General features: G+C 42.6%; 3 non-coding genes across 3 annotated transcripts; all 3 read left to right on the top strand.

Annotated features, from left to right (window-relative positions):
• The first annotated feature begins 3147 nt into the window (after positions 1–3147).
• On the top strand, positions 3148–3220 carry trnat-ugu. Its single transcript has one exon. It is a non-coding gene; the product is annotated as a tRNA-Thr (tRNA).
• Positions 3221–7473: 4253 nt separating this feature from the next.
• Positions 7474–7546, top strand: trnat-ugu. Its single transcript has one exon. It is a non-coding gene; the product is annotated as a tRNA-Thr (tRNA).
• Positions 7547–10279: 2733 nt separating this feature from the next.
• On the top strand, positions 10280–10352 carry trnat-ugu. Its single transcript has one exon. It is a non-coding gene; the product is annotated as a tRNA-Thr (tRNA).

Here is a 10352-nt window from a genome sequence, read left to right on the forward strand (position 1 = left end):
TGTGTTGATTTTAAAGCCAAAGGAGGTTTGGCATTCTGCAGTTATTGATTTAGCAGAATTAGTAACTCTGTGCCTCAGCAATCAGTGACACAGCTCTGTAACTTTATGTGGTCTCATACCTCATGGCTGAGTTGCTGTGGTTCCTAAACACTTCCACTTTTCAATTATGGATCATGGAATATATAGGAGGGAAGACATTTTACAAACTGACTTGTCTCAATTGTGGCGTTCTCTTTCCAAAGATGGCGGCGCGCAGTAGTGCAGCGGCTTCTCACGCTCCGAGCGTACACCCTGTTTTGAGCTGTTTTTACGTCGGTTCTGAACCCAACTTCACACGCCCCACGCGTGTGAGTTATAGCAGAACCGAACTTTTGAGGATTAAGGACAGTTTGGCCAGAAAAACAGCAATAATGGACAATAATATCAGAGCTATGCTGGGCAGGCTGAAGCTCCTACGAGTGCCGGTGTGGGGGAGCAGAGCACCGCAGACAAAGAGCAGGAGGAGGCGGTGCAGCAGACGGCAGAAGAGGGGGAAACGCGCTGGCGTGCTAGCTAGGCTAAAGGCTAATGCTAACCGACCCCCAATTCCGTCGCTTTTCCTGTCTAACGTCCGCTCTCTGGATAACAAGCTGGACCTGCTGCGGCTGAGGACGAGTGTTTCTGAGGAGATGAGGAACTGCACTGTGATTTGTCTCACGGAAACCTGGTTGAACCACACCATGCCGGACTCAGCCTTCCAGCTCGCCGGCCGGCAGCTCTTCCGAGCGGACCGCAACCGGCTATCCAGGAAAGCCCGGGGGGGCAGCTTGTGCGTCTACATAAACAAAGGTTGGTGCACAAACTGCGTGTTGGTAAACAGCCACTGCTCCAAGGTGACAGAACAGCTGACTGTGAATTGTCGTCCTCACTATCTGCCTCGTGAGTTTTCTGCGGTGTTCGTGATCGCTGTTTACATGGCACCAGATGCTAATGCTAACAACGCGCTGAAGGAGCTTTATGACAACATCAGCTCGCTTCAGAACAAGCATCCGGAGGCGTTCTATGTGGTAGCGGGGGACTTTAACCACGTAGAACTGAAGAACACCCTGCCGAGGTTTTACCAACATGTCAACATCCCAACGCGAGGTAATAACACGCTGGACCGTGTTTACACCAACGTGAGGGACGTGTACAGAGCCTTCCCCCGCCCCCACCTCGGGCTCTCCGACCACATCTCCATCATGCTGGTCCCTGCATACCACCCCCCACTGCGTCGCTCCAAACCCACACAGAAGACCATCACTGTGTGGCCCAGTGACGGCGACGCTGTGCTGCAGGACTGCTTCGGCTGCACAGACTGGCAGGTCTTCAGGGAGGCTGCTGAGTGTGAGGGGGAGCTGGACCTGGAGGAGTACACATCTGCTGTTCTCGGGTACATCAGCAAGTGCACGGAGGATGTCACTACCACCAAGACTGTGACTTGCTACCCGAACCAGAAGCCCTGGCTGAATGCAGAGGTGCGTTCTCTGCTGAAAGCCAGGGATGCTGCCTTCAGGTCAGGGGACTTAGGTGAACTCAGGAGGGCTAGAAGAGAGCTGACTGTTGGAGTCAAGAGGGCAAAAGCTGCATATGCTCTGAAAATCCAGGGACACTTTTCCTCCCAGGATCCACAGAGTATGTGGAGGGGCATCAAGTGCATCACAGAATACAAATCCAACGTTGCACAAGCTCCAAAGACCCATCCCTGCCTGAGGCTCTCAACAAGTTCTACGCCCGCTTTGAGAATCCTGACACCCCCCCCAGCACCAGACTCACACACTCACCAGGAGAGGAGCCCCTCAGCGTGACACCAGCAGAAGTAAGAAGGACGCTGAGGAGGATCAACCCCTGGAAAGCTGCTGGCCCGGACAACATCCCCGGACGGGTGCTAAGAGACTGCGCCGACCAGCTCTCGGACGTCCTGGCGGACATCTTTAACGCCTCCCTCATCCAGGCAGCAGTCCCCACTTGCATGAAGACTGCCACCTTCATCCCGGTCCCCAAGAGCTCTGCAGTGACGGGTCTGAATGACTACCGGCCAGTAGCCCTCACGCCGATAGTAACAAAGTGCTTTGAAAGACTGGTTCAGACCCACATCAAAGCCACCATCAACGTCACTGTGGATCCACAACAGTATGCGTACAGGAGGAATCGATCCACAGAGGATGCCATCTCCTCTGTGGTCCACACTACCCTCACCCACCTGGAGCAGAAGGATTCCTATGTTCGTATGCTCTTTGTGGACTTCACATCTGCTTTCAACACCATGATTCCTCAGACCCTGATAACAAAACTCTCCTCACTTGGACTGAGCTCTTCCATGTGCAACTGGGTCCTAGACTTCCTGACCAACAGGCCGCAGTCTGTGATGATTCACAACATCTCCTCCCCCACCATAATCCTCAGCACTGGCTCCCCTCAGGGCTGTGTGTTGAGCCCCCTCCTGTTTACACTGCTTACATATGACTGCTCACCTATCCATCCAGGCTGTCATATTGTGAAGTTTGCGGACGACACAGCAGTGGTTGGATGCATCACAAACAGGGATGAGTCCAACTACAGGCAGGAGGTGGAACACCTGGAGGGTTGGTGCAGAGAGAACAACCTCTGCATCAACGTAAAGAAGACGAAGGAAATGATTGTGGACTTCAGAAGGGGCCATCATGACCACCTCCCTCTGCACATTGGAGGTTCTGAGGTGGAAGTGGTCGACAGCTACAGGTACTTGAGTGTGCACCTGAGCATCAACCTCAACTGTTTAATGCCTCTTAAAGCTATCTCATGGACAGTTATTACATGAAATGCAAACAGATATGCTGGTTTTATGGTGTTATGGTATTCAGATGTGGTTTTGGCCAAAAACACATTTTTAACATCCAGCATTTTTAAATATCAGCATTTCACATAATAACTTAAAAGACACAGTAAGTTAACTAATTCTAATTTTGAATAGTAAATAAAATGAATGGTGTTGCAGATATTGTAACCCCTGTTTCTGATCAACTCTATAGTGCACCATTTCACAACTAAACACACATCAGTATAAAGTGGCTGCTAAACAGGTTTGTTAGGTGTGGTCATATTCAGGTGACCTATATGATGACAAGTGACTTTCAGGCTTTCAGGCAGGGCTCCATAGCTCAGTGGTTAGAGCACTGGTCTTGTAAACCAGGGGTCGCGAGTTCAATCCTCGCTGGGGCCTGTGTGATGTTTTTGGGGCCAGGCTAATTGATTTCCATGAAAATATAACACAATTTCACCAAAAGTAGCGCATCTGTACTGCTGTAGTCATAAGTTAAGTGACACTTTTTAAATCCCACAAACGGGGAAATTCTACCTCCGCATTTCACCCATCCGTGAAGTGAAACACCACATACATACTAGTGAATACACCAGTGGTGGACAGGAACTAAGTAAATGTAATTCATTACTGTACTTAAGTAGTTTTTTTCATGTATCTGTACTTTACTTAAGTATTTCCATTTTGGGTGGCTTTTTACTTTCACTCCACTACATTTCAAAGTTAAATATCTCACTATTTACTCCACTACATTATGAGAAATTTGTCGTTTCTTTTGGTTTATATGTGCATACAACATAACATGTCAAAGCGAAAGAAGCGTGAAGCAAGAACACCAATCAGGACACAGCAGTCACTTTGTTTTGAGATAGTCTTGACTGTTGGTCATACCAACCCAGTGCAAGGACATGGTTCAACATCAGCACAGCAGCATAAAACTTTGGGAGCACATACGTCTACATAAATGATGGAAATAACCTAACTTTGTGAAAATAGACCACAATATAGAAATATATACACATCACATATGCAGTCGTGACTGCCATGTGTCTTTTTTTCAGAATTTATACAAACACTTTCATTTTATACTAAATTAGTTTCAGCTAGTTTATGTTTATAAACAGAGACCTACAGCTGCAATATAGTAAAGGAAAACTTTTTGTGAACCTGAGTTGAAAGCAAGTTTTTATTAAGCTTGTAACTAAGTTCAAATAAATCTTAAACTGAAACTTTGCTTGCTTGTAAAAAGGCTTTTAGAGCCATTCAGTTCTACCTGATCAAAACTGTTTGCCTTCTGTGTTTTGTGATTCGCAATCACATAATTTTAATAGTGTCAGACTAATTAATGACATTCTATTAAAAGACTGATTTACCAAGAGAGACACTGGAGTATTTTCACCTAAAATGAGTTTTGTTATAAAAATGATAACATCAGAGCCATAATCAATCTTTTAGTACTTTTACTTTCAATACTTAAGTACATTTGAAAGCAAATACTCTTGTACTTTTACTCAAGTTGAGGTCTAGAGTAAGGACTTCTACTTTTACTGGAGCAATGTTTTATCTTGGGTATATCTACTTTAACTCAAGTAAATGATTTGTGTACTTCACCCACCACTGGAATACACACACCAGGGGGCAGTGAGCACACTTGCCCAGAGCAGTGGGCAGCAATTGAGCGTTAGGTGTCTTGCTCAAGGACACCTCAGTCATGGACTGTCAGCACTGGGGATCAAACTGGCAACCTTCTGGTCACAGGGCCAGTTCCCTAACCTCCAGCCCACAACTGGAGGGATAATATAAACTGGGGACGTATTGTAATTTGAGTGGTTACAGACGCACTCTATTTTAATCCAATATGAATCATGTCCATAGTTCTTGCATGAATTACCTAATATAATTGACCAAACTTAGACCTCCTCAGGAATAGAAGCCCTGTTTGAATCGACATCTCAGTAATGCTAGACAAGTGTTCCAGGTCTTACTTTGTATGCAGGGCTCCATAGCTCAAAGCTCAATTCTCACTGTGGGCTGTGGGGTACTTTTGAGGCCAGTATTATGGACTTCTAAGAAAAGAAAACCCAATTTGACAAAAAGTAATCCATTTATCAGTTAAAGGAACACTGTAGGATTCTTGAGAGTGATTGCTGACATTTGAACTCAGCAGCAAAATAAACACACCTCTTCCTTCAGAAGCTCCACTCCCCAAAGTCATGGACATGTATTGTCAGGGCAAATGATACTTTTTAGATCTTTTTGGCCAAAAAGCCCTTCACAAATGTTGTGCAGACAAACAATATGACATTTGATCAAACAGCAACACAGCAAGAAATGTAACTAACATTAGCTAGGATGTGGGTTAACAAACTGTCACTACAGGTTCTGCTGTGAAGCTAACCAGTTGATATCAAAAACATTCGGGACAAAAAATACTGACCATTTAATGCTGGGAAACAGCAGAAATGAGTTAATGTTACCCACCTGTTCAGCAGGAGCAACCTCCTCATCCCCTTTCATGCATCTCACGAAAGCTGAAGTCAGCAACTTTTTCACTAACTTCTTGTTCCAGTTTTCCCTTACATTTGGCACCTCAGCTTCTTGTTCGAAGTTTCCTGTTCTACCTTAAAAGTAACAGCAGTTAAAGCTATATTCTGGCACCTCAGATTCTTGTTTAAACTTTCCTTTTTCATTGTTCACACGTTGTATGGGCGGCCACAACGTGGGGAGGGCCAACGTTTTCACAGGGAGGAACCACGCACGGCCAGACTGGAAGGTACGATTACAGTACGCACAGTCATAGTGAACTCATAACCTACATTTAATATTGATCTTTCAATAGGTGGCTTCGCTAGTAAGACTATCACAGATCACAGAGACATTGAGGTCTCCACTGGCATGAAATTAAAGCCCAAACCTGATTCAACCCCTCACACTTTTTTTTTCAACATTTTCAGTCTAATTTCTGCCCTTCTGCTATCATCTTGACCATAGCCTCACATCCCTGTTCAATATCGAACCATCCATAGTTGTGCTTGTATTTTATGTACAGGCAATCAGCAGTTTTGTAGAAGTATGGCTTAAATATTCTTGTTCTTACCTCTAAACATTTGGATTGCCTGACCTTGTTTGGTCTGTATGCTTTTCAATTTAAGTGTCGGTTTGTTTACACAACTTTTTTTTTACATCTCACAGAAATACAGGAGAGGTGCAGGGAAAGAATTGCTGATGTTAATTGCCTATGGTCAAAGATGTTTACTCTCAGAATCCATGTAGGTCACAAAAGACTATCAGAAATTATGGGTTCTGAGATTAGTCTATGAAAAACTGCAACCAGAAGGTGTTTAACTATAATATGTTATATATAGGTTGGTTAACACCTCTGCCTTCTACGCTGTAGACTGGGGTTCAATCCCCACCTGGGTAAACACCCTACATTATACCAATAAGAGTCCTTGGGCAAGACTCCTAACACCACCTTCGCCTTCCTGTGTAAAAATGATCAAATTGTAAGTCGCTCTGGATAAGAGCGTCAGCCAAATGCTGTAAATGTAAAAATGTAATATATCATGGCATAATGTCAAATATACATTTTACTAAAATTTTCCCATTTTTTCCCATACATTTTCCCACCCCCATAGCTTCATGCTATCTACTCTGAATAGTGAATATTAAACTGTCTATGCTTAGAGTTTCATTGTGCTTGCATTCAGGGACAGATTATCAGCAGGTTTGCAAATGTGTGAGTTGAATATTCTTGTTCTTGCCTCTAAAGTAACTTTTAGACTGCCTGACCTTGTTTGGTCTGCATGATTGCCAATTTCTTCCAATTGTTTCATTGTCTATGCCCTAGAACATGCAGTTATTTGTGATGTTCTTGTAGTTTGTCATAAAGATTTTTTGACCTTCACAACCTCAGGGTTATTACTCAGTTATGAACATTAAGACTTATCATTCAGTATCTACTATGAATGATTAATTAAGTAATGAGTAAAAAAGTGACTAATTTGTAAAGTATGTATTTACAATGAGAAATGGAAGTGCAGGCCTACTTACAAATCCTTACAGTTTAATGTTTAATAATTTACACACTAAAGTTACACACTTAGCTTGTTATCACTGAAACTAAACATCAAACCTCTACAGAACAAGTTAGACGGCTAATGTGTGGCGCGGCCAGGGGAGGGACCAATGCATACTGACTGGGAAACCCAAGGAGAGTTCAGAGAAACACACACCAGGACAATTGAACCAAAGTGCTTTATTTGAGCAACCGCCAAACAAAACCAAACGGCTTACTCAGCCTTACTCAAAAGAGTCACTTTCTCTTTCTTAGTCTCTTGCTCTCTTTTTGCTGGTGTGTGGCAGGCCAGCATCCTTCTCTCCACACTTGAGAGGAAGTCAGTTTTAAAGAGCCTATGCTCCTCCACTGATTCAGCGCTGCTTGGGGCTCGACTCCACCGCCACACATGCAAAGCTTAAGTATGGGGCATTTTTTTGTAGATGTATGTGTGCGTGCGTGTATTTACCTTTATTAAGCAGCTCAGCTGGAGTAGCCTACCTGCCTAATCTTCAGGTGTGGCCTTAGGTAGGTGTGGGTCCCTTCAGGTGACAATGAGTTCTTTAAAAAGACAACTGGGTAAATAGGCATTAGGTAAGGCTCCATAGCTCAGTGGTTAGAGCACTGGTCTTGTAAACCAGGGGTCGTGAGTTCAATCCTCACTGGGGCCTGTAAAAAGCTTTTGAAGGATAAAAGACTCTCTCAGGAGAGACTCCAAACAACAGACCGCCAAGGACACTTGAATCTTCACACATGCTGAACCTTAGCGATAACACAAATCCTTCAAAATAACATTCAGCAGTGTGATGTGGTATTAGTGCGTGGATGAGGAAAACATAACAAAGTTGTACACAGTTTTGTCTGAGTTTGGTTGAATGTTTTTATTAAGTGATGAGAAGAATCATAGCAAGAGTGTTCATGGCTCTATATAGAACTATTTTCTTTACTAAAGAACCCTTCTTTTTTAAGTGTGTATAATTACTCAAGAATTTTCAGACCTAATCCAATAAGGAGGAATGAGACAGAATATGCATTTTGGACTCCCTAAAGAACCTTCAAATCAGGGGTTTTAGCAGTTTTTTTTAAAGAACTGTCCAAGAAAGGTTCTTTAGGGAACCAGGAGTATGGTTCAATAAAGCTATCATCTAAATTTCATTGGTTCATAGTATCAACTTCATAAACAAAGGTTGTGAATATAGTCTTCACTGGGTGCTGCTCAAGGCTTTTAAGGTTATATCTGTCAACCTCTACAGAAAACTTGGGCAGTATGTCTTTTGGCTTAACAGTGATCAACGTCTTCAAGCCCTAAAAAATGTAATCAAAACTGCTGCTTCACAAAGCTTGTACCTCTTTTCATATCAGTTCTCCAATACATTTTACTAAGTTTTATATTCTTCATATTAAACATATTAGACATTTTACAAGAAATCATTTTACTTTTGTGGAAAGGTTTCCAGCTGGTGATACAAGAAAAGTGAGAGACATGTACTCAAATGTTGTGGCTTCCAAGGTGGTTTGATTTTTGTTGAAAGGACAAAGTGACTCTTATTAATATTTGGGTGGCGACCCCTGCACTAGCTTTTAATGTAGTGTGAATGCCACATACTGTCTGGGCACTGCACTTCCGCACTTTGTAAGATTCCGCCTTTTGTGTCCCATCAACATCACATTATGAATTAAACTTTAGAAAATTGCTTTTTGACATTTGCAAATCGATTCAGAATCGTCCATGTCTGCATTGTGATGCATCTAAGAATCGATTTTTCCTCCCACCCCCATCTGACTCAGTAAGTTTCTACAATTTTACAACAAATCACTCTGAATATGATCATGATAGCCTATTAATGAAATCTGCAGAATTTGTGAAACACTGGTGTAATTCCCACTAGTTTGATTCCATTGATTATTGACAGTGATTTTCATAGGCTGCACTTCTGTCAGAATAGTTTTGACAGAAGAGTCACCTGTGTATAAGGACTTATGAGTATGATTATAAAATTATTATTGATGCATCTTTTTCTATACAGCATTTCTTTTTTTCTCACTGTTTGAGGACTTGGTCCTTTTAAAGCAAAGTATTTGTAATGATCCATAATGAATTTGGAAATGGAAGTGATGTGGCAAGTCAACTGGAAGACTCATTCACTGCTCTTGTTTGGAGCACATGAGAGCTAGCCGTCACTCATTGGTGATTAAATGCACTGCTAGGATGACGTGATTCTGTGGCAATAGATGTCCACGCATCATATGTTACAGTGATACATATGTTCTCCAGTGATTCCATAGTTTCAGTTTTGGTCTCATTGTACAGTGTGAGTATTGCTGTATTAGCAAAATATCTTTGAGACGGGATGCTGTATGTCGACTCCAAAGTGTGCAACATAGCGCAAAAGCCCTGGTTCTCAAAGACTCAAAGAGTATGGATGCAAATAAAAGTTGCGATAGAGTTTGTAATTCACTTTGCCCTTTCCCAGTTGGGTGGAAGCTTTGATATCACTTGCTCAATAGTCCTCTCGTTGACAGCAACTACAACCGGGTAGAAAAGGGGTGGAAACGTGTAATATGATTGCTCATGTTTGTCGCGTTTCCAAAATATTTTAGTTTAGTGTGAAGTAACGTGAATACAGTGTGGCTCTTGTCCAGGTCCATTTTCCCTTCAACTTCATAGAAGTCAAAGTGTTTCCGTACGCTAGCTCAGGGGTAGGCAACATGTGACTCTTTTACTGCCCTGGTGCGGCTCCACCACAATTGAACCAAAGTGCTTTATTTCAGCAGCAACCAAACTAAACCAACTGGCTTGCTCAGTACAAAGACAGGATATGTAATGTTTTACTTTCAACTTTATTGTTTTCTGTAAATATTTGCACATTCTAAAACTGATGCCTGCAACACATTACAAAAAAGTTGGGACGGGGACATTTTAAGACTAAGATCTTTGTTAAATGTTCAAAAAACATCTTAAACAGGAGTTGCAATCACGCTTGGATATGAAATGAGCCCTTTATGAGCAAAGATGGGTTGAGGTTTGCCACTTTGCCTCAGCATCAATGCATCGGCATGAGATCCAACAGTTTTTAAATAAGTAAATTACTTACTGAGTGATTGCAAAAATAAGGTATTTTTACCCTCTACAGTGCAAAATACGCATTTAGGGAATCTGGAAAACTCTGTGTGTGTCAAGGACAAGGCCTAAAACCACATCTGAATGCCTGCCAACATAATTCCATAAAAATGTACAGTAGGGGTTCTTTAATACTTTTATAAAGAATCTGAGTCTACACAATTGCCATTCCCTTCTGCTAAAGCAGTTTAGTTAAATTAGGCTGCCTGCCAAATATCTTGGGCGGGGTTCAGGTGACAGTCTGTCTCTTATAATGATGCAGTGTACACAGCTGCACATGCAGGGCTCCATAGCTCAGTGGTTAGAGCACTGGTCTTGTAAACCAGGGGTCGCGAGTTCAATTCTCGCTGGGGCCT

The sequence above is a fragment of the Pygocentrus nattereri genome, chromosome 24, assembly GCF_015220715.1.
Source record: "Pygocentrus nattereri isolate fPygNat1 chromosome 24, fPygNat1.pri, whole genome shotgun sequence".
NCBI lineage: Eukaryota > Metazoa > Chordata > Actinopteri > Characiformes > Serrasalmidae > Pygocentrus > Pygocentrus nattereri.